Source organism: Saimiri boliviensis, chromosome 1 (genome assembly GCF_048565385.1).
Source record: "Saimiri boliviensis isolate mSaiBol1 chromosome 1, mSaiBol1.pri, whole genome shotgun sequence".
Classification (NCBI taxonomy): Eukaryota; Metazoa; Chordata; class Mammalia; order Primates; family Cebidae; genus Saimiri; species Saimiri boliviensis.
In genome coordinates this window covers 205035262-205060154 of record NC_133449.1, presented here as the reverse complement: position 1 = coordinate 205060154, position 24893 = coordinate 205035262, and positions in this window count along the sequence as shown.

Sequence of the window (24893 nt, the reverse complement as noted above, 5' to 3'; positions counted from 1 at the left end):
ACTTCAAAAGGAGACTATTTCTTAAAAGAAATTGTGTTATAAAAGGTGGACACATTAAAAATATTTTAAGCAGAATATTCTACTGAAATAAATTTTTCTATTGTCACATTACATTAATTTTCTTAAAAAACATAATCAATTTATTTGAAAATACCATGATTCATTAAAAGAGATACTTACATAAGTTAATGAATAAGACCGTGAAATTTTCTTCTCATCAGGAATTGGATATTTTGATGAATTACCTAAGTCTATCAATTCTTACAAAATAGAAAAGAAGTCTAGCTGATAAGAGAAGAGTCTACTGCATTTTAAAGATGAAAACTTGCTGTTTTCAAACAATTCACATCATTCAATGGATAAGATAGAGTATATACTAAATAGTAAGTTGTCATTTCAGTCTTAAATTTATTATGAAAACATTCAAGGACTGACTCAACTTTAGCCAATTTCTAAACAAGAGTATCAGAACTCACACCCAAAATTTTGTCCCAGGAATTTGGGGCTATTTTATATCTCACTATTATTATATATTCTTCTATATGATTAAAGAAAACACAGAAAAAATGTTTTTAAGCCATTACAGAATAATGCTACTATGCTTCATTTTAATATTACTCTTCTATAACTGTAAGAGTGAACTGTGTAATAACCAGCCAATTGTGAGAAGGAGATATTAGTATTTAATCAAATCAAACAATTCTAATGGCTTATATGCAAATATAAAATATTATAGGAAAAAGCTTTGTGCATCTGGTCATTCAACTATCTTCATCAGGCCTGTTCTAACATAATTTGTTTTTCAAATAGTCCATCAATAATCATAAAATCTCTTTTAAGTTAAAGGAGCTCTAACTATATTAATTTTAAAGAACAAAAACTCATGCTTCAGCATATATGTAGTTGTCCTGAAATAAGAAGAGTTGGATTCCTTTAATCTAAAATATAAATTCTTTCTATTATGCCCCTTCATTAAGGGTTGTTTCTCATGTCAAATAAATTCTAAGAAAAAATAATTTAATTATTGAATATCATTATCTTCCCCCATCTAACCTCTCAAAATATTTTACTAGATTACCTCTTACATGCATATAATTTATTAATAAATTTTAAGTTTAGGTCAGGTGCAGTGGCTCATGCCTGTAATCACAGCATTTTGGGAGGCCAAGGCAGGCAGATCACCTGAGGTCAGGGGTTCCAGACCAGCCTGGCCAACATGGTAAAACCCTGTCACTAATAAAAATACAAAAATTAGCTGGGTGTGGTTATATGTACCTGTAATCCCAGGTACTAAGGTGGCTGAGGCAGGAGAATCCCTTGAGCTCAGGAAGTGGAGATTGCAGTGAGTGGAGATCACAGGATTGCACTCCAGCCTGGGTGACAAGACTAAGACTCTATCTCAAAAAAAAAAAAAAAAAACAAAAAAAACTGAACTTTAATTTTAGACTCAATATGGGAACCCTCAAACAGCTAAAATTGAATTGTATATATAAAACATACAAAAGCCGAATGTAATCAGAACTTAAGGTAGAGCTAGATAAACTGACAAATTTTAATTCAGGTACCATAAACTATGATGAATCAAAGAAAGAGTAGATCTTCGTATATAAGATGAATACATCAGGAACTTACACAAAATTTAATTCAAAAATAATTTTTAAAAATAAAGCCGTACTTGATACATAAATAAGTAAAGACATGTTGACTAAAACTGGGGAATTTTATACTTTTTTTTCCAGTTCCTACATGCAAATTAAAGAGAACACGTTGCTAACTCCTAATTCTTTAAAAATTAGATACACTCCTGGTCAAATAAAATATTTATACTGCTTTTGTAACCAGAGAATTATATAAGAAAGAAATATAACCCATTCACAAATTATACAAAACTTTCATCTCAAAGAATACTAAAATCTGAAACATAAATATTTCTTGAGATTGATGCCAGGTTCATAAAGAATAGTGACAGGCTTTGGCAAAAAAGTTTCAGACATTAAGGTCTGGTTACTACAGAAACCTAATGAAAGATAACATAATACAAAACTTGCAGGATATCTTACAACAAAAGGCAGAAGACCAGTTGTGAATGTGTTTTAGTGCATTACACTTTTCCATTGTTAGATTTTCCTCAACGTTACTAGGTTTATTTTAATGTGTAAAAACATATTCAGGCTTTTATTTGTAGCTTGTCTGAAAGGGACACTTCATTTGCTACTTTTCTCTTTTAAACCTTAATTAGTTTTACAACAGAAATGATTTCAGAGTATTTCTATTACCCATCATTTATCATTAAAAAATGATGTATTTAAATTACCCCATCATTTATCATTGTCTGTATGTTTGCACAGATAATGATACATCCAGAATGTTTCATGCTTTTTAAAGTAATATCTATAATTTTAGAAAATTCACAAATTCATTATATAAAAGTTTGAACAATGTACAATTACATAAAGTAACAAATTATACTCTTCTCTTATCTTCCTGTTCCTCAAATCTACTCCATAGTAGAAGCGACCATGTTGAAAACAATCATCTGCTCCAAAAAAGGCAAAGCTGGCGTGTTAGGTTGCTTTTTTTCCCCCCCTGCAATTTTGTATTATTATTTGGCAAAGAGGGATACTTATGAAGCTATTACCATCTAAATTCACTATAGTAGACAATATGTAAGCAAGTTCTGAGTGCAGCATTTTTCTTTACAGGTCTTTTTCAGTGCTCTCACGCCCAGTTTGGATCTATTACACTTTTGTTTCTCCTTTTTAAAGGCATTCTCCATAAGGCTTTGGAAATGATTTTATAAGTTAATAAATAGTCTATTACTTTTGTATTTCGATTCTATATTAACTTATACAATGTAACACAAAATAATTTATGCATTCATTAAGCAATTTTTCAAGTGTTGTATTTTAACATACCATAGCATGTCATAGAAACTTTGCATGTCCTTGGCTAATATGAGTCGTAGAGTAGCTGTCCAACAAATATTCATTAAGAAAACAAAGACGCAAGATGTAGAGACGGTTTTGCTTGTTTGTGTTTTGCTTGGTTTATTCATTTAGATGTAGAGCATTTTATTGCCTGACAAAACACAAATTAAGCCAGGCTGTGGTCTTCTCACTTTGCTGGAGAAGAGGTGGCCTGAATCTTCAGCAATAGTACAGAGTCAAGTTGAAAAATGCTCATAAAATTGCATATTTCTGAAGAGTCCACATCTACTTTATAATTCATCATTGCATCTATGATTTGTTCTATATTTAAGAGAGTTAGGGGCAAAAGTAAAACAAAAAACAATGTGGTAAATTACATTTAGGCTTTTGTTTCAAACTGTTATCATTGCATATCTTTGAGGATCTAGAATGAAGATGATTATATTTTAGTAAAGAAACTAAAGAATAGCAAATTAACGTTTGTCTAAACTCCACATGGCTTTAACCCATGCAGGAAGTTTTTATAAATAACCAATCCGAAATACAAATATTTTGATTCCATGTTATGGTTACTATGTTGTTTTATGCACAGACCTTTTAAAATAAGTTCTACAAACATACACATACATATCTTTACTTCTCTTCCCCAAAGTTTGTTGTCTTTCCTGCTTTTGATCCTCCAAAACATGGTTCCAAGGACAATTTAGGAGAGAATCAAGTGACCAATTTCTTCTCTCCCATAAGCAAAAAAGGAGTGATCAATAATTTATTTAGTAATTATTTTAAAGTAATTTTTGAAAGCCCAAAAGCACTTATAAGATATTGAGTCATTAGTTTTTAATTATGCATTCCCTCTCATATTAAAAAGAATACAAAGTATTTATAACAATTTATACTGTTGAAGCAAAAACAATTTGACATCTACTCAAGGCTGCTTCTGTTTTTACTTTGTTTTCAAACCAAATGATAGCCGAAGTTTTCATGTGTTTCTGCCCACCAAAAAACTTTCCCCTAAAGTGACTTCACAGACTCCTTACAAGCTACCTAAAATTGCGTGAAAGTCCGGGAACAAAGATAAATGAGGTCCCTACTAAAGGTATTACAAGACCAATTAGCAATATATAAAATATAAATATGTTCATAAATACATTAAAATGGAGACTTTGGGAGAAGTAGGTCAATGGCCAGTTTTGACAAATGAGTGAGAATTACAAAGTTAAATATCCTGGAAGGCTGTGAAATGATACTTTAAAAGAAAGCACATTATATTATATTTTAAAAAGGAGATTTTACAATTGAGAATTGGCTCACCTGCCAAAGGATGCTCTCTACATTCTAGTTTCTAAATGAGGCTTATTATCTTTAATTTCCCCATTCCTCTCCAATACAACCCAACATAACTCTCAACATTTTTCAGTCTCAGAAAGTGGATTTTCTTAGAAAATATACAATGCTCGAAATTTCCTTCCCCTCAATAATTATTTTTGCACAGTTTCATTTATTTTTTTTCCTCAAGGGAAAAGGGTGTATTTTTATCAGTTTTGTATTCCTTTATGTATATTCTTCAACACATGCTATGCCATCTTTTATAAGAATTAGGTTCGGCAGGCACAGTGGCTCATGCCTGTAATCCCAGCACTTTGGGAGGCCAAGGCAGGTGGATCACCAGGTTAAGAGATCGAGACCATCCTAGCCAACATGGTGAAATCCCGTCTCTACTAAAAATAGAAAAATTAGTTGGGCATGGTGGTGGGCGCCTGTGATTCTAGCTACTCAGGAGGCTGAGGCAGGAGAATCACTTGAACCTGGGAGGCAGAGGTTGCAGTGAGCCAAGATTTCACCACTGCACTCCAGCCTGGCAACAGAGCGAGACTCCTCAAAACAAAAGAATTAGGTTTTTCTGTTAATTACCCCTTTTACAGTTTTTCTTTTTCTTTTTTTTTCTTTTTTTTCTTTTTTTTTTTTTTTTTTTTTTTTTTTTTTTTTTTTGAGAGGAAGTCTCGCTCTGTCGCCCAGGCTGGACTACAGTGGCACACTCTCAGTGTACTGCAACATTTGCCTCCCAGTTCAAGCAATGCTCCTACCTCAGCCTCCCGAGTGGCTGGGACTACAGGCTCCCACCACCAAGCTCAGCTAATTTTTTGCATTTTTACTAGAAACAAGGTTTTGCCATGTTGGCCAGCCTGGTCACAAACTCCTGACCTTGGCCTCCCAAAGTGCTGGGATTACAGGTGTGAACCACAGCGCCTGGCCCTCATACTTGTTTTAAGTTTTTGTTTCTTCTAATTGTTAACTCTAAATGATAGTACATACTTAATCCTTTTAAAAATTCTTTTAACTTTCATTAATATTCATTTATTATTTATGTAGGAAAGTTTTAAAATGCTCCCAATGTATTCATCGGTTATCAAGCTTCCATCAGTTAGGCCCTTTCTGCTTTGGTTTTTCTTCTTCATCAGAAGTCAGCAAAAGTTGACATTTATCTTACTGGACATTTCCCATTAGCCCTAACTGAAATAGACACCGAACACCCTAGATTCTCTATGGTGCACAGTATCTGGAGTCACAGAAATTTTAGAGACAAGCTGGTGCAATCTAGTAATTTTTAGAGTCACAGAAACGGAGGCCTGGAAGTGATTTGTGCATGTGAATAGCTAGAACCAGGACAAGAACTCCAGAACCTGGGACCACATGAGAGTACAATTCCTCACGTTCTCACATCTGGCCTAATTGCAGAACTTAAGCTATCACCCTACTGCATTCAAATTTTACTTACAAAATCATAAGTAAAATTTTAAAGTACCAATTTTCTTAGAAAAATATTCATGGTCTGCTTTGCAACATTGAAAACATTTCTTTTTACATGGAAGATTCTACCAATCCCTTCCAGAAACTCTCCCACATTTGAAAGTCTACTAAAATCACCAAACCGAAAGTATTCTACAACCTCACAGAGGAAGACTCTTTGCTTTGCTCAGTAAAACATTAATGTATTCTCCAATATTGAACCAGTCTTGAATACCTGAAATACACCCCACTTGGCCAGGGCCATAATTTTTTTATTGTAAATATTATTTTACTTATATATCACACACATTACATATCAATCTATAAGTCTTTATACATTGTTGGATTATATATGCTAATTTTCGTTAAGGATAATTGCTAAGAGATAAAATATATTGATCTGTAGTTTAATTTTCATATAACATCTTTGGTTTTGATAATAGGATAATACCTCCTTCATAGGATGAGTTACCAAGAAGTCCCTTTTCTTCTATCTTCTGAAAGAGATTGCAAAGGAGCAGTATGAATTATTTCTTACCTATTTGGTGGAATTAACCAGTCAACCCACATGGCCTTGACACTTTGTTTCGGATGGTTATTAATTATTGATTCAGTTTCTTTATAAATATAGACCTCTTTAAATTATCTGTTTCTTCTTGTGTGAGGGTTGGCAGATTGTATCTTTCAGAGATTGGTTCACTTCATCTAGGTTATAAAATTTTGGGGGATGGAGTTGTTTATATTACTCCTACATTATTTTTTTAATGTCCATGAGATCCTTAGTGACATTCCCTCTTTCATTTCTAATATTAGTTGTTTGTGTCCTCTCTTTTTTCCTTAGCTGGCTTGGTGAGAGGCTTATTGAGTTCATTGAGGAGAAAAATAAATGGAAGTTTTTGATTATATTGATATTCTCTATTATTTTTTTATTTTTGATTTTACAGATTTGTAATCTATTTTTATTATTTCTTTCTTCTGCTTACTTTTGATTTAATTTGCTCCTTTTTTTAGTTTCAAAATTGGAAGCTTATGTAATTTATTTTAGATGTTTCTTCTTTTCTAATATCTATGTTTAATGCTATAGATTTTCCTTTCATCAATGTTTACTAAATTCCACAAATTTTGGTTAGTTGTGCTTTCATGTTCATTTAGTTAAAAATATTTTAAAATTCCTCTTGAGATTTCTTCTTTGACTCATGTTATTCAGAAGTGTGTTTTCAATCTCCAGTTATTTTAAGATTTCTCAGTTATCTTTCTGTTATTGCTTTCTAGTTTGATTCCACAATGATCTGAGAACAGACATTGTGTAATTTCCATTATTTTAAGTTGTTAACGTGTTTTATAGCACAGTGTGTGGTCCATCTTGGTGAATGTTCCATTGATCTTCAGAAGAATGTGCGTTCTGTTGTTAGATGCAGTAGTCTATAGATGTCCGTTATATCTAGTTGATTGATGGTGTTGTTTAATTCAACGGTGTTCTTACCAATTTTCAGCCTCCAGGGTCTGTCCGGTTCTGAAAGAAGGTTGTTGAAGTTTCCAACAGTGAGAATGGATTCATCTCTTTCTCCTTGAGTTGTAACAGTTTTTGCTTCACACTCTATTGTTGCGCACTTACACATTAAGAATTGCTATGCTTCCTTGCATAATTAAGCCCTTTAACATTATATAATTCTTCTCTTTGTCCCTGATAATTTTCTTGCTGTGAAGTCTGTTCTGTCTGACATTAACATAGGTACTTCCTCTGTCTTTCGATTAGTGTTATCATAGTCAATATTTCTCCATTCATTTACATTTAATCCACAAATGTCTTTATAATTAAAGTGAGTTTCTTGTTGACAGCATAGATTTAGGTTTCTTTCTTTTCATTCAGTAGAATATCTTTATCTTTCAGTTTGTGCATTTAGACTACTAACCATGTAAGCTATTACTGATATAATTGGATTAATATCTACAGTATTTATTGTCTTTTCAATTTTTTGCTCTTGTTCTTTGTTCCTATTTTCGTCCTCCATTCTTTTACTGCCTTTTGTGGTTTTATCCGAGCCTTTTATATGATTCCATTTTCTCTCCTTTCTTAACACATTAAGAACTTTTTTTTTCTTGTTCTAGAGTGTACAATACACACTTACAACCAATTAAGGTTCACTTGCAAATAACACTATGCCAATGCATGGGTAGTGCAAGTACTTTTTCTTTTTCTTTCTTTTTTTTTTTTTTTTGAGATGGGGTCTGCTCTCTAGCTCAGGCTAGGGTGCAATGGTGCAATCTTGACTCGCTTCAGCCTCCGCCTCCCAGGTTCAACCATTCTCCCACCACAGCCTCTCGTGTAGCTGGGATTACAGGCATACCATCACGCCAAGATAATTTTTGTATTTTTAGTAGAGACGAGGTTTCACCATGATGGCCGGGCTGATCCTGAACTCCTGACCTCAGATGAGTCACCTTCTTGGCCTCTCAAAGTGCTGGGATTACAGGCGTGAGCCACCATGCCCTGCTGCAAGTACCTTTTAAATATCAAAATATTCTTACTTGCCTCTGCCTGTCCTTTGTATCATTGCTGTCATTCTTCATTTATTCATTAGCATACATAAGTATCCATAATTAAGTACACTGTTGCTATTATTTTGAACAGACAATTATCAGTTAAATAAATTAACAATGAGAAAATGAAAGTTTATTTTACCTTTACTTCTTCTCTGATGCTCTTCTTTTCTTTATGTGGATTCAAATTTCTGATCTATATATTTTTTCTACCTCTCTGAAGAACTTCTTTTAACATTTCTTGAAAGCTAGGTCTAGAGGCAACAATTCTCGTAATTTTTATTTATCTGAGAATGCCTTTATTTCACTTTCTCAGTGTACAGAATTCTAAATGTGTGGTTTTATTTTCAGTACTTTAAATATTTGACATTATGCTCTTTTCTTCTCAAATGGTTTCTGGGGAGCAATTGGCTGTAACTGTTATCTTTGTTCCTCTATAGGTAAGGTGTATCTCCCCCACCCTTCTTCTTGCCCTCAGGATCTTTCAGAATTATTTAATGACCACTGGTTTTTCTGAAGTTTGCAAAAGATATGCCCATGGATAGTTTTTCTGGCATTTATTCTGCTGTGTGTTTTGAACCTCATAAGTCTATGGTTTGGTATTTAACATTTATTTGGGACAAATTTTCAGTCACTAGTGTTTCATCTGGAATTGATTGTATATGTTACACATTTTCTAATTGTCCCTCATTTCTTGAATAGTGTGTTCCTTTTTTTTCTGTCATTTTTCGTTTTTTCTTTTCAACTTTGGAGGTTTCCATTAGAATATCTTCAAGATCAGAAATTATCTTTTCTGTCCAGTCTACTAATAAGCTCATCAAAAGTATTCTTCATTTCTATTATAGTGTTTGTTATTGTTGCTTTTCTTGTTGATCCTTAGAATTTCTAGTTTTCTGTTTATCTTGCCTATGTAATATACCATGCTGTCTGCTTTATCCATTAGAGTCCAATTTATAGTTTTTTTAAATTTCTGGTCTGATAATTCTAGCATCCATGCAATTACTACATCTGATTCAAATGATAGCTCTGTCCTTTAAACTGTGTTTTCTGCCTTTTAGTAAGTCTTGTAATTTTTTCTTCATATAGAGGTATGATGTACTGAGTAAATGGAATTTTTGTAAATAAGACTTCGGTGGTGAAGTGGTAAGGTAATGAGGGTAAAGGAGGCCTTCTGTAGTCCTATGATTAAGTCTCAGTCTTTTATTGAGCCTATACATCTAGACTGTGAACGTCATATGTGCGTTTCATGTCCCCTCCCCCATCCTAGGACAGAATGGCCAGTGAAAGCTGAAATTGAGTGCTTCCCTTCTCCCAGGTCACTTAGGCTCTGATAAAATCCCAGCAAGTATATTTCAGTTGAGTAGATTCCTATGACAGCAGACATTGTTAAGAAGAACAAGATTCTCTGGAATATTTCAAGATGGTTCTTCCCCCCAACCCCTATCTCTGCTGGAATCACGAGAGGCTATTTCTCTAATATTCGCTGTGACAATATTGTCAGATTCTAGGAGGTAAAACACAAAGTGGAGGCCCAGCCAATGACTGTATCCTGCTAGACAAATCTCATATTTTCCTACACTGTCCTTCCAGCAATTCACCAATTATAGTTAGGTTTTCTTGCCCTGGTACTGGTTGCCAGGGAGGCTGTTTCTTATGGGTTTCTGTTTCAGTAAGTTGTGATTGCTTTTATTTGCCTGACAGTATCTCCAATTTGAGGGGCAATAATTTGCCTTGTGGCCAGATTTCTTTCTAAAAGAAAAATTTTTAGTTAGATTGATCCAAACAACTCAATTTTAAGAACACAGACCTATCTTCAGCTACATTTTGTTTTCTTCTCTTGATAGCATTTATTGCCTGCTAACATATTATAATTGTGTTAAGTTGTTCATTTTCTGCCACCCCATACTAATATTTAAGTTCCAAGGGGTAAATAATTTTTTCTTGTGTTTCACACTGTGTTTCTTAGTACTGAGAATACTTTTTGGCAAATAGTAAGAAGCAAAATATTTGTTGCGATAATAACAAATGACACATTCTACCTTTAAGCTCACTTACTTCTGAATCACCATAGACTTCATTGCAGAAGGTAAGAAAGACAAAAGGTATGAAACACAGTCATACAGCCCAATCTATTCCCCCAAAATATTTTTCAATTCATTTTTCTCATATTCTCATTTTGTCACATTCTAGTTTATATTTAGTAGTTCACTATTATAAATATAGCTTCGCAACTGAACTCCAATCCTTAGTCTATTTTAGCTGCAGTTGGCTAATAAATCCATAATAAAAATGAATCCAATGTATTACATTCTCCACACTTACCTCTAATTAAGTGAACAATGCTTTTGATAATTACACATTCAGAAGCTGTCTAAAATATTCAAGACCATTAATGTCAAATTGACACTCAAATCTTCTCTACAACTTTCAATACTTTTATTATTTCATGAATAACTTTTATTTTCTTAGACAAAACTTCACTCATATTTAGAACACCATCTACAAATTATTGGTAATATAGAGCCAAGAAGACATCAGACTGAAAAGATTTCGCCTTCTTTTCACTAGTTCTTAAAATCCATCTGCTAATTATCCACTGGATCTCAATCTTTCCACTTTATCCTACATGCATCATTTTTTTTTTCATTTTGAAGAATTGTTCATGTAAACAAAAAATTTTTTTATCATATTTTACATTCTTAAATCAAAACAACCCCCAAATGCTCTTTCATTTCCCTATAGCACCACTGAAATGTAACCGTATATATCTGTTCCTTTTTATAGCCACAGTTCTTGAAACAGTAGTCTGGATTTACAGTCTCTTCTTCTAGAGTCCCAAATTAGTCTTTGACATTCCCCTGTGTAGATTGTACTCTTATTCAAATTGATCTGGTCAAGGTCACCGATGACTCCATATTGCATAATCTAATAATTACTTTTTAACTTCACCTTATTCCCTATCTCAGTTAATTATGTTAATGACTGGTTTTGCTAAATATTTTCCTCTTTTTGTATCTTTAATAGTACTAACTACTAATTTTCCCCTTGATATCTGATGATCTCACTTCAGTTTCCAGTGTCATCTCACAGTTAACATGCTCAAAATGGAAGAATATATTCCTTCAAAAAGCACAAATACAAGAACACCCTCAAACATGTAAACTCACATACAAAAAATAGATGTGTATGTCTCACATACATGTTCCCATGCATTCATGCACATCCCCTGACATAAATATAGAAAAACACATGCATATTTCTGCATGTACACTTACATAAACACACTCATTCACATATGCTGACACTGATCAAACATACACAAATGCATGCACAATGCTCACATAGGCAACCACATATACATATTCACTCTCACTGACGCTGACACACATACATTCCCCCACACATATATTCACACACGTATATACATATGCACATCACACTCACATGCACTCACACACATATACATATACTCACATGTATACATGTAAACTGCAAGCCCCCTACAATCTTGTATATACACACACATGCACACCTGCACACATATATACTCACATATACACACTTGTGCATCCCCCAAACAGACACTCGTACTCATTACACTCAAACATGCAAACCATTGTTTCCTTTCCAGGTCTTACTAGCTCCCACCTAGAAAATGAAGGCAGAAATCTGAAAGTTTTGCATCTACTACTTTCTAATGCTTCCATTTTAACTTCATTACCTCAACTTATCAATTCTTTCTCAGAATTATGCCTAGAATCCCCCATTTATTTCTATTTTCTTTGCCACCCACCTAGGTTCACCTAGTTCCTAGCTTTTTTCAAGCTGCCTATTTTGCTCCCTTTAATCTATTCTGCATAATTTAGACAGGGTAACTATTTCAGAACACAATTCAGATTATGCCACTCTAACATTTGAATTCATTCAATGCCTGTCCATCAACTTCAATTTTCATTATTAAAATTATTCTATATTGTATATATAATGCTGGCAAGAACATGGTGAAATAGGTATCATCTATTTTAGGTAGCAATTTAAATGACTTAGAAATATGTTTGATAAAAATTTTGTAATACATTTCAAGGTAAAATAATTAACAGTGATAATATTTGAATTATAATTCTATTTCAGAGACATGGTAACAAAATTATACCAAAAATGAAAGCATTGTGCACAAAAATAAATACATTAGGTTTCCTACGATAGAAAAAAATTCACATTTAAACATAAATAGGACACTAGGGAAATTAAATAGCCTGTGAAATATTCATTCAATAAAATATTATGAATTCTTTAAAATGTTTTAGAATATATTTTACTAATATAATTAATATTCATGGCAGGTTACTAATATATAAAAATACTTGATTATAAAGTATAAATGGCTGCAAATTTGCATCTGCAATACAATCATAGCTCAATTTAAACTAAAGCAAAAGACAAAAGAAACAGAAAAACATTATTTCAGTGATTCAATTATTTTCACTTTCTTTCTCTTTTTCCTTATCATCTACATTTTTTCATGAGAATTTTTAGAGAATAAATCAATTAAAAGAGAATTATTATTTTCATTTTTTTCTTTACCCAATGGCAAATGAAATAAAAGCAGCTCTGGCAATCTTCAGGTCATTAAAGTTTTTGGAGGCTTTTTGTGAACTTCCTGAATTCATAGTTTAGGCCTAAAGGTTAAAATATAAATCAGATAAACTTCATACTCAACCTTCCAATGACTTCCTAGCTTACTCAGAAAACAAAACAAACAAACAAACTAAAAACAAAATAGTGCCTTGCAGTAGCCTAACAGACACTTTAAGTTCTAATTTCACTAACCCTCCAACCTGGCTTGCTTTCCTCCACCTTCTCTGCCTCTATGACTTTTTTCCCCAAATGGTCACATATTTGTATCCTTAATTCCATAATGTCTCATAAAAGTAAATATCAACTTCAGTCTTATAAACTGTAACTCCTATTATAGTTAATCAATTTTTACTTTACTGTGATTTACTGTTCTTCATAACATTTAGCATCTTCTGACCATCTATGTACTGGTTTATTTTCTATTTCCCCCTACTGAAATATTAACTCAGTGATAAGAACTATTTCCATTTTATTCATTATTCTATCTCCATTGCGTGGCCTATATTAGGAGCTCAGTGAATACTTTTTGAATGAATAAAATTTAGAGATGTTTCATATTATTGATATTTTAGTCAAGAGAGTTAGTTTTAGATGTATCATTTGATATTATTTGTCTTAATAGTTTTCAACATTCTTGAGGGCAAGTAGTGGCATACTATTGTGTTTAGATTGTTTATTACATTACAGAATACAGCATTAGGTATATCAATTTCTCTCTCTCTCTGTATGTACACAAAGATGAATAATACAATTTTTGGGCAAGGATGTATGCACACACACACATTCACACACATCTATTTGGTTCTGGTTCTCTGGAAAACTCTAGCTAATACATTGGTCATTATCGAATCCTTGATCTTGGCTTGTGTACTGCAGGTTTGTTTACTCTGGAAATTCATGATGCTCTGCATTTATGGTTTGTTCTTTGTACATGCTCAGAAAATGTGGGTGAAAATAAGAATTTCTGCACAAGGTACAGTTGAATGTCACAGGCATATAGTACATTTCACATGAAACTTCTATATTCTTTCTAATCCTGAACTCCTGGGTATATAAATATATCTACTAAGTGTTTTCATATTACAATCTTTAAACCATAGCTAGTCTGTGGCCGTGTGTCTCAGAGATTTTGAAATGTTTTGATTTAGAGTGCCCTTAATGTCTTCTTTTTGTTTGTTTGTTGTTTTAATTAAACCCCTACGTCAAAAGAAATACCTAACAGCTCAGTTCTAAATAATGAGGTCTCAACAATTCGAGAGTAGTAATTTGCTTGGTTTTTGACAGGTGCTACTGTGTTCTCTTGAAAAACTAAAATTTCCAACTGTGTCCACCCTGTGAATTTATGCTCTACTTCATAGGATCTTGGCATATGGCTTGGGAAAAAAGGTCTTAGTCTTTTCTGGATACAGAGCAACTTAAGCAAGTCATATATGAGGTTTATGCTGTGTTTCTGTCTGTATGTGTTTCTGTATGCATATTTTATTGAAATAAATATATACACATGGATAATTAAATGCATATCTAAGTTCTTAAAGGTTTTACACTCCAAAACTATAGAAAAAATATGCTGTTTTATTCTAAGTGCTCACATTAGAACACTAAGTGTAATATATTTATTCAATTCTAAAGTCCCATTTGGAACACTTTTCTCAGAATTAGCTTCTGATAAATATACATATTGCCAATGTTAGTTAAACAAAATAACACTGGTCTAGAGGTAGGATGAAGGTTAACAGACATAAGACACAACACTAAACTTTAAAAAATTTGTAATAAAATGATCAAAAATATAAAATTTTATGCCCAGGTTTACACTAATTACCATTGTGATTTAGTACTGCCATTTTCGTGTATATGTAAAATGTACACTTTTTTCAAATTTATTTTTAACTTAAGGGTCTAAGTGCACATTTGTTACATGACTATAATGTATGATGTTGAGGATTGGGACATAGATGATCCCATCACCCAGGTAATAAGCATAGCACTCAATAGATACTTTTTGAGCCAACAATTCCCTCCCTCTCCTCTCTACCAGTCCCCGGTGTCTCTTGTCTCCATCCTTATATCCATGTGTACTCAACATTAAGTTTCTACCTTTAAGTAAGAACATGGAGTATATGCTTTTCTGTTTCTGTGTTCATTCACTTAGGATAATGGCCTCCAATTGCATGCTGGTTGTTGCAAAAGACATGATTTCATTCTTTATTGTGGCTGCATAGTATTCCATGTACCATATTTAAAAAATACAACATACCATTGATGGGCACCTGGATGAATTCCAGGTCTTTGCTAGTGAGAATAGTGCTGTGATGAACATATAAGTGCATGTGTCTTTTTGGTAGAAAAATTTATATTCCTTTGGGTATATACCCAAACAAATAATCCAATTAAAAATAAGCTAATGATTATTAACAGATAATTCTCTAAAGAAGACACACAAGAGGGCAACAAACATGAAAAAAATCTCATCATTACTAATCATCAGAGAAATCAAATCAAAACCACAGTAAGATACCATCAATTCTCATCTTTACTAATCACCAGAGAAAACAAATCAAAACCCCAATAAGATACCATTTCACAGCAGTCACAATGGTAATTATTAAAAAGTCAAAAAAATAACAGATACTAGTAAGCCTGTAGTGAAAAGGGAACATTTATACCCTGTTAGTAGCAATGGAAATTCCTTCAGCCACTTCCGAAAGAAGTTGGAGATTTTCAAAGAGCCTAAACCAGTACTATTAATACCATTCAAGACAGTAAAATATTTATGTGAAGAATGCTAACTTGTTATTACATTTAGTTAACTTGTTATTACATATCTTTCTTGAAATTAAATGCCTTGATAAATTCATACCTCATCTGAAATTTACTAAATTGTTTTCAGGAAATTTTTTTAAAGAGTAATATAGAGTTTACTTTGAGGATAAAAAGCATTAGCAACTTTGTTAACTTAACTATTTTCCCTTTATAACAATTAACCAAACAAATAGAAATAAAAATAAGCAATATTACATTGTTTTTTTTTTTTCAAACATAGGGAAAAAATGACGTGTATTTGTCATTAAATCTGCTTTTACATTTGGTTTAAAAGTACATGTCATAAACATTTCTTTTTGTTAAGTCACAATATAAGCAATGGAATCACTCCATAAATATTCATTGGTATGATATCTGTTAATAAATTATTCTTGAAACATAATTCATATTACACTTTGACCATTATATTTCCAACTACATGTATTTTTATTTTTTTGACTAATTTTGTAATAATAGTAATGAACAAATGCCCCACATTCAGTAAAAAATTGGAGTTGATACTTTATTAGGATTCTCCAGAGGAACAAAAGAACCAATAACATAAATACACACACACACACACACACACACACACACACACACACAGTGCTTTAGTGACATCCTAAACCATAACACACACACACACACATACACACACACACACACACATACACACACACACACACACACACACCCTAAACCACATTGGGGAGGGCAATTTGCTTTAGTCAGTCTACTAAATCACCTGTTAGTCTCATTTAGAGAAATTCTCACAAACACACCCAGAAATAATGTTGGACCAAATTTTTGGAAACTGAATGTCCTGATCAAATGGACTCAAAAAAATTAACCATCACAGTCATTAAAAGTCAGGTTTGGGGACCATGTCAAGTGGCAAAACTGATCCATTATTAGCTTCATTACAATGAACTGAAATGGCAAAACCGAAGTTAAAAAACCAAAACAGGCAAACAAATAAACTCAACAATGCCATTCCACAATGCCTTAAACCATGTGGACTCTAATAATTTTAGTGACTGAAATGAGTATTTGGCCATTTTTACTTATTGTACACTATATCATAACTATCTGTCATTAAAGCTTAGTCCACTTAACTTAGTTATTTTGATTTATGAACTTAAACTTGACTGAGATATTTGAGGCTTTAGAAAATATTGTCAAGGAGCTATAAATAGCATTGATTCTATGAGCATGATGTGGATCTATCATGCTAATTTGCATAATTTTGTCTTTAAGAGATATATGTAAAAATGGTGTTGTTTCATTCCAAGATATCAATTTTTAGGCTTTTCTACCCATTGTCAAATTTTTCTCTAGTGCCTTTTTTCTTACACATCCATCTATACTAGTTGTAACCAAGTTTTAAATATTTATCATTTTGAAAGATGAAATAATGTTCCTAATTTTAAGGCTTTTGACATTTAAAAAAAGAACACACTTTTATGTGCTCAGTGTTTATATGTATTTCTTCTTTGTTTTTTTGTCACTTTTGTATACTTTGCCTATTTTTCCATTGAGTCATAACTCACTTATGACATAGATTAGTAAAATGCTCTAAGATGGTAGTGGCATTAATCCATAGTTATTGATTATATGTAATGAAAATATTTGTTTAAATTTATATTTGTTTTTATAAATGTTTGTGAAAATATACCATATAGGTATTTTTAAAAATACTGTGAAATTATAATATTTGTTTATTTGGAAACTGCCTAAGTTATACTTCCTAAAAAGTCTTCTTTAGCACAAATGTTCACTGATTATGGATAAAGGAAAAAATTCAATCTTATTCTTTTTAAATTTTTCTTTAATTGTATGAATATAAAGTATTAAATAACGTACACTTCACTAGCAAATAATGTCCCATCTCTATAACAGAAGTTATACCTAAATATGTAATAGTATATTATATTATTTTATATTTATACTTATACTGTACAAACACTAAAGCATAAACATTATATATGAAATAGAAATACATTAGGTAATATATAATGTTGAAATTTAATATTTGGTTGAAAGCTACCTTTAAAGAAAGGATGATCATTTAGAACCAAATGATGTAAAAGTCCTTTGTTTGGAGAAACAGCATGAGCCTTCAGAATTTTCAAATTTTCTTTATCTCTACAGCTTAATTTGTACAAAAAGATATTGTATTAAGCTACTCCAACACCTTCATTTAAAAATGAAAAAATTTCATCTAAAGGGGGTTACTTGACTTATTCAAGACTTAATAGCTAATAGTGGCAGAAATTGAACAGTTAAGTTCTTGTAATATTTTTTATTTTAGCTCATGATGTTTTAAAATCTGCTTACGGCAGAAAGAAAATCTGAAGTAACATTTTTATGACATGTAGGATATCAGGCAAATCAGCATTTAATTAAACAAACTCAAATCGAATGCTTTCATTCCCTACCACTCCCAAAATACCTCTTTAGTATCCCTGAGCAACACCTTTGATAGTATCCTGAAATTTCATATGAACTTAATTTTGAAATGATGCAATAAAGCTTTTATTTAACTATTAAAAGCATGCTGTCTTGACTGATTTACATACATCTAGAGATCTAATAAAATTCAATGGAGTATTTTAAGATCTTTTAGAGATAAATAATTATGACAAATATACTTGAGTTTAAAAGAACTCATTCATAAAAAGGATGACATAGGTTTGTGAATATAAAGAGCATCAGGCTTACCTTCTGAATGCTTCTATATATTACTCTCAATGCTATATGACTTTAGGAAAATTTTACAAGAAAACTCATTCTCAGATCCGAGATTAAATGTTCCTTGTTTACATTCACAGTTCTTATATTTATGGTGTACAGTTTATCGGTGTTATTATGCAATGTTGTCAAATAGGCGTTCTTTGTATTGAAAACGATATAAAACTAATATATCTAGAAGGAAAATTTAAGAAACAAATTATTTGTGAAATGAGACATAAAAAATAAGAAACTTTGAAAGTGGAATATTTAAGTTTGACTACAAAATGGTCTGATCCACGCTTTCATTTGTAAGACTAAAATGTATATAAACCTACTACAGTTATAGTAATAAAAGTTTTACTTTTATTTAAATACATGCATATATTATAAAGAAATTTCTCTCTCTCTCTCTCTCTCTCTCTCTCTGTGTGTGTGTGTGTGTGTGTGTGTGTGTCTGTGTGCGAGAGTATAGAATTTAAGGTTTATATCTATTCCTAGGCAATTCCTAGAAAATAATGCATAACAAAATTACTGCACTCAGGAATGATTTGCAGTGCTTGATTTATTGCATAACTTATAATTTTTCCACTAAATATTATGTTATGCAATAAATCAAACATTGTTATATTTAGAAAGTTTTAAATCATTGCCACTACAATTAGTAAAATATCATTGAAATATATTTTGGTGCACATAGCCAAGCTATATTCACAACAAATTTATGTCAATAAAATATCTTCCTTGTTATAAGTCCTCTTTTCTTTTCTCTTCTCACCAAAAGCCTAAATTACACTGATAAATCTCCAAATTTAGTTTTTATTGTATCCAAACTCATTTTAAAAATTTGATAAACCTGTTCAGAGAAATGAGATTTTCTTTGAATATAAGCAGTATTTCTATCTTCAGACTAGAACTTACTACACTGCCTTCTATAGCATGTCCTCTGAATATGACATGTACTCATTCTCAATTTTTCTGTCAGATGTCATTGTGCTTGATTTATAAATATAGACAGTACTAGGGAATTTGGGGGTGGGGGTAAAGAAGAAGTACACAAAACCAGTATTTATATTTTATCTCTTCATTTTTCTTTGTAAGCACCATTTTTACCTAAATACTTTGGTGGGGATTTGTAGAGACTGTAAACAGATTTTATTGATAAATGTTTTAATTTGTTTACAAAATTTCATAGCAATAATCAATAATCACAGAATGATCACTGAATCTATTCATTAATGAGGGTTCAAATTTCAGAAAGATACAAAGTTTTGGTGTCATTATTAAACAGCTGAGAGTGCACTATTTAAAAAAAATAATATCAGAAAGAAAGCACAAAGAGTAAGGAATTTTTTAAAAAGCCTCAAAAGATAAACTCTAGTTTGTTTCTAAGGGGTCTTCCAATGCCAAGGACAGGTTTATTGAAAGTCCATTCTTTACTTTTTAATAACATATTTACTGTAGTCTACAGTTTAACAAAAGTTTTGGAGTTTCAAATCCTTTAAGCATGCTTAGCAGTGACTCAAGAACAAGGTGCACTGGTGGTTAAGATAACTTTTAATACAAAATAACACTCTATAGATCTTTTTATTTAATTATTAACCCACTCCACACCTTCACATTTTTTGTTGCCCTAAGGTTAAAGGACCAACCTGTTTATATATATATATACATCTCTCTATATATATATGTGTATGTGTGTGTGTGTGTGTGTGTGTGTATGTATATATACATACATATATGCATATACACACACACACACACACATATATATAGAGAGAGAGAGTCAAAGAGACAGAGAACAGAGAGAGAATGATAATTTTTGCACCAGTTGAATAATATATACAAAATAAATAATTTTCTAACATGTTTCATATATTATGTTTCCCTTGATTGTTGTGTCCAAATTCAAATAAGCTTCCCATTAATTTCAAAGAATGGATAAGCTGTTGCAATAGATATTCAAGCTATCAAATTTTTAGAATACTTATCTAGGGCTTAAATTTCCTGCTTAGGAAATACAACAGATATTAACATTCATTTTTAAGAGTAGCATTTTTTTCTAATGTTTCTGTTTGGCTGCATATTTAATTGCTCATTTTTATCTGGAGTTGAGTTCAAACCTATGATACTAGAGCAGCACTATATTAAGAGCTGGCACTTTAAAGTTCAGTATTTAAAGATTAACAGTAAATTATAGCACAGACTGCACACTAAACTGCCATCTTGTGAAACAAATGTTACAGACAATCTGTAACCTGAAATATTAATATCTGATGGCTTTGGAGATTACATTAATTACAGCCACTTTTAGAATGCAATAATTAGACTGTTTTACAGTAGCCACTAAGGTCTGTTTATACTAGTAGTTATTCACCTGCTACAAAGCTTCATGAATAAATTAAGTAATCAGCATTACATATATATTCTACTGCATATATCTCACAAGCACAATTTGTTAGTGTGCGTATTTTATATGCAAATATACACACTCTCAAGTTGTGTTGTTTTGAAAGGATAACACTGGTAATTGGCATTCTTGTGGCAACAAAATTTAAAAAAAACATTTCGGATATAAAGGAGGATTATTTGGCATCAAATTTAAGAAATAAAACATAATGATTACTCGTGTACGATATAGGTTTGAATGTGAATAATCTATTTTCCTGATAAGTAATATTTTACTGTGTATTAAATGACTATATTGACTGGAAAAGTTATTATTAAATGCTCTGGAAAACAATTCATTTATATGAACAGATAAGGGCAACTCAATGAAATGGTTATCTGAGCAACTGACCAACCAGTTATGCAGAAAGATATCCATGTTATTTTTAGCACAATTAATTAATATAACATACATTTTAAATATGTTGACCAAATAACTCACATGTGATTTACTGGAACACTAAATATTAAAAAAGAAAAATATAATAAATGGGTATAATAAAAGTCATAGATGGAATGTCAATAACTGACATATATAATAGAAAAAAATTTTCCATTGACAAAAGTTGTAAAGGGTGTTATAAAGCTTGAGATGCAACATTTGTTAAGAGAATGATTCTAATGAGCAATATTATAGCAGTGAATCATGTTTAATTGGGAAAGTCTTATAAACTTTCCCTGATTCTACCACATTTTTTGTAATTTTACTGCAACTGTCAAGCAATTATCACTAGGAAGCTTAATATTAACAGAAAATTTAAGTCTGAGACTTTTAATTCATTGACTTGTCATATAATAAACACCTATGGTATGCCAGGCTCTAGACAGAGTGTTTCAAATCTACATAAAAAAAGAAATACACTGAAATGTATTTTTTGCCTGAACTTCCTCGGTCTCCACTTTCCAATTTACCCCTTGCAAAAACTAATTTCCTATACTCAGTACATAGCCATGGAAGTACAACATTAGAATATACTACATGTAATGTATGTTTATATTAGCCTTTCCACACCCCAGTTGATGTATACACAGCTATACCCTTCTTAACAAGACCCAAGAATCAAGGGTGAAAAAATGGTACCTAAATCTAACCTTTACTTATGTTTTACCTTCTCTGATAATGTACTCTGACAGAAGTTGTAAAGGGCAAAATTCTTATTTCTGATTAGAATAAGAATTTCTGATTAAAATCAGAAATTAAAACCGGAAATCCTTATTTCTGATTAAAATTAAATCAGAAATTAAAATCAGAAATTCTTATTTATGATTAAAATAAGACTTTGTTGATTTAGACTTAAAGTTTTATGTATAGGTAACTGGTCCACTGTATTTATTTGGTAACTGAATATTATAGTGTAGGCAATTTAAATATAGTTTGATCATGTACAGATGCCTAGCTACAGAATTTTATACTCTACCCTTTCACACATGGATTATGCTGTATTTGGTGAATTCTCATAACTTGCTCTGTAAGTTATGCATATTATAGGTTATTCCCATTCACTAATTTTATTTTTGGGTTTCCACTGTGGTCACTTTTACCTACTTTCCTAATGAACAAATATGATATGTTTGATGCAGTTTGAATTATCTGTCAAATGTTTAGAATGCATTATTTCTTTATAAGTGAAAAGGACTTTTGAGGGAAGAATGATGTTATCTCCCAATTCAAATAACTTTTTCAGAGGTCTCATCATGTCCTTGATCAAAATCTCAAGTCCTATTGCACTCATCAGAAACACCGAAATATTTATTGAGCTATATATTGACTCTAGACATTTTTTTTGCAATATGGGTAAGAAATTAATCTTCCCCATATAAATTATGCTAATACCATATATGTTTCAATCATTAAAGACTAAGATTTCACGATAGAATAAAATGCCTGGTTACTATCCTATTTAACTGATAACACTTACTGAAATACTGAGAGCTATGATAGCAAAGAAAGTTGACCAAAAAAATTAAATTTCATTGGCGTGAATTACTTGGACAATTCACATACCACATCCTATTCTAAATAAAGTAACTGTAACTATAATCAAATTATTTGGCAAACGACTCAGTAGATGTATGAAACTGAAGCATTTTCTATTTTTTCATAGTAATATATTCTGATGAAGAAGAGTAATGTGACTGTTGCGTGGAAAGGAAAGAGAAATGATACATTAGAAATAACGTGTTCTTGAAAGGTTGAGCACTTTTTCTGACTGGGTGAAAGTACATGTTTTTGTAAATATTTCTGATTAAAGTAAGAATTTGTTGATTTAGACTTAGTTTTATGTGTAAGTAATTGGTCCACTGTTTTGAACTATTTAGTAACTGAATATCATACTGTAGGCAAGTTAAATATATTTCTTCATGTACAGATGTCGAGCTACAGAATTTTTCCACTTACTTTGTGAGCTTTCATAGTCTGAAAAGAAAAAAGTGAATTTTCATATATCTGCCTACTCTGATCACTTATTGTTTTTTTAGTTACTGAGCCAAATATTGTTCCTAAACTCACTCAACTTAGCAACCATTCCATTGTGTGATTCTATTCAGAAAGGATTGTGGAGAATATCAGATATAAAGGAAAAATGTTTCTCTATCAACATTGTAACATTCTCATAAGTTAAAGAAGATAAAATTTCTGTTTTAGAAGAAATATTCTAAGGTCTCTCTAATTATCATAACCATATTTAAGATAATGTTAAGTTTAAAATCAACAAAATAATTACCACTTTCAGTTCTTTTACAGATATATAGTAGTCAGTGGGAGACCATGGATTGACATTAGAAGGAATTTAGAAAGGGTCAACCATAATAGACTGTATCAAATTAAATGTTCATATATCGTTGGACATGTCATACATTGTATGTATCATTTAGTTTAAATATATTTGATATAATTTTAACATTTATTTTGTGTTCACATTAAATTTTCTCTAATCAAAGCTATAAATTTTATATTTCAGAATATATGAAACAACTTCTAACAGGCTTTTTAGATTCCAGTTATGTTTTTCTAATCAATTCTACAGTTCTGCCTAAGCCTTTTTTCAGAAGTACAATTAGATCACAGTAATCTCAGGCTCAAAAAATAATCAATGATGTCCTATTGCCTACAGAATTAAACTCTTACCTTTTGGGATCAGATTTTATCTGATCTCAACCTTAATTTCCAAAAACATGTTGGATCTTTATTTTGCTCATGCTGTTCTAGCAAAATAAATAGGAAAATGTTCACATATCATGAATTCTTCAGATTTGTAAGGCAAGGTGTTTTAAACCCTGCTTTGAGTAAAATTACCAATTATCTCACATGGAGTTGTATTGGGGGGGTAAATATTAAGAATAATGAAAAGAATATCAGGTAAAAATCCACATCTGCCACCCAGATCTAAGATCTAGTAAGTGCAGACAGCATAGCTTTTTTTTTTTCACTTGTGCCCTTACTTCCAACTTTATATAGTTTTTTTGTCTGCATTTTGTTTCACTAACTACTTACCTTGTATATATCTACTTATATATGAAATATGTCTCTTTAATAGAAAAAAGTTTGATTTTTTTGGACCTGTTGCTTTCTATCTTCAATACAGAGTTTCCATCCAAGTATATGTAAAAGCAGGAGCTTTATCACCTAGTTATCAAAATGGGACTTACAGGTTTCCATCTCTATGAAATTAAGGGTAGAAATAATCTGCAGACTTGCTTCAGAAAACAAGAGTTTTCTCTCTGCATAAATATTGCTATCAATAAAGAATTATCCAAAAGAGATCTAAAACTGGGGTTGGTTTCACAATACCACTTAATGAAATAAACATTTATTAATATAGTATGAACACCTTAAAACTAAGAGTATTGAACATAACAAGCATAAAACTATTAAAATCACCTTGCAAGTACCCTTCCAAAGCCCAAAGCATGTGAGTATATCCCATTGCAACCAACACTTTAACAAATAAGCTCAAAGTCAAAGTTTGAAAATCTAATGAGTTAGTGATCTCCTTTGAGGCAGAGTTTAGAAGATGGAAT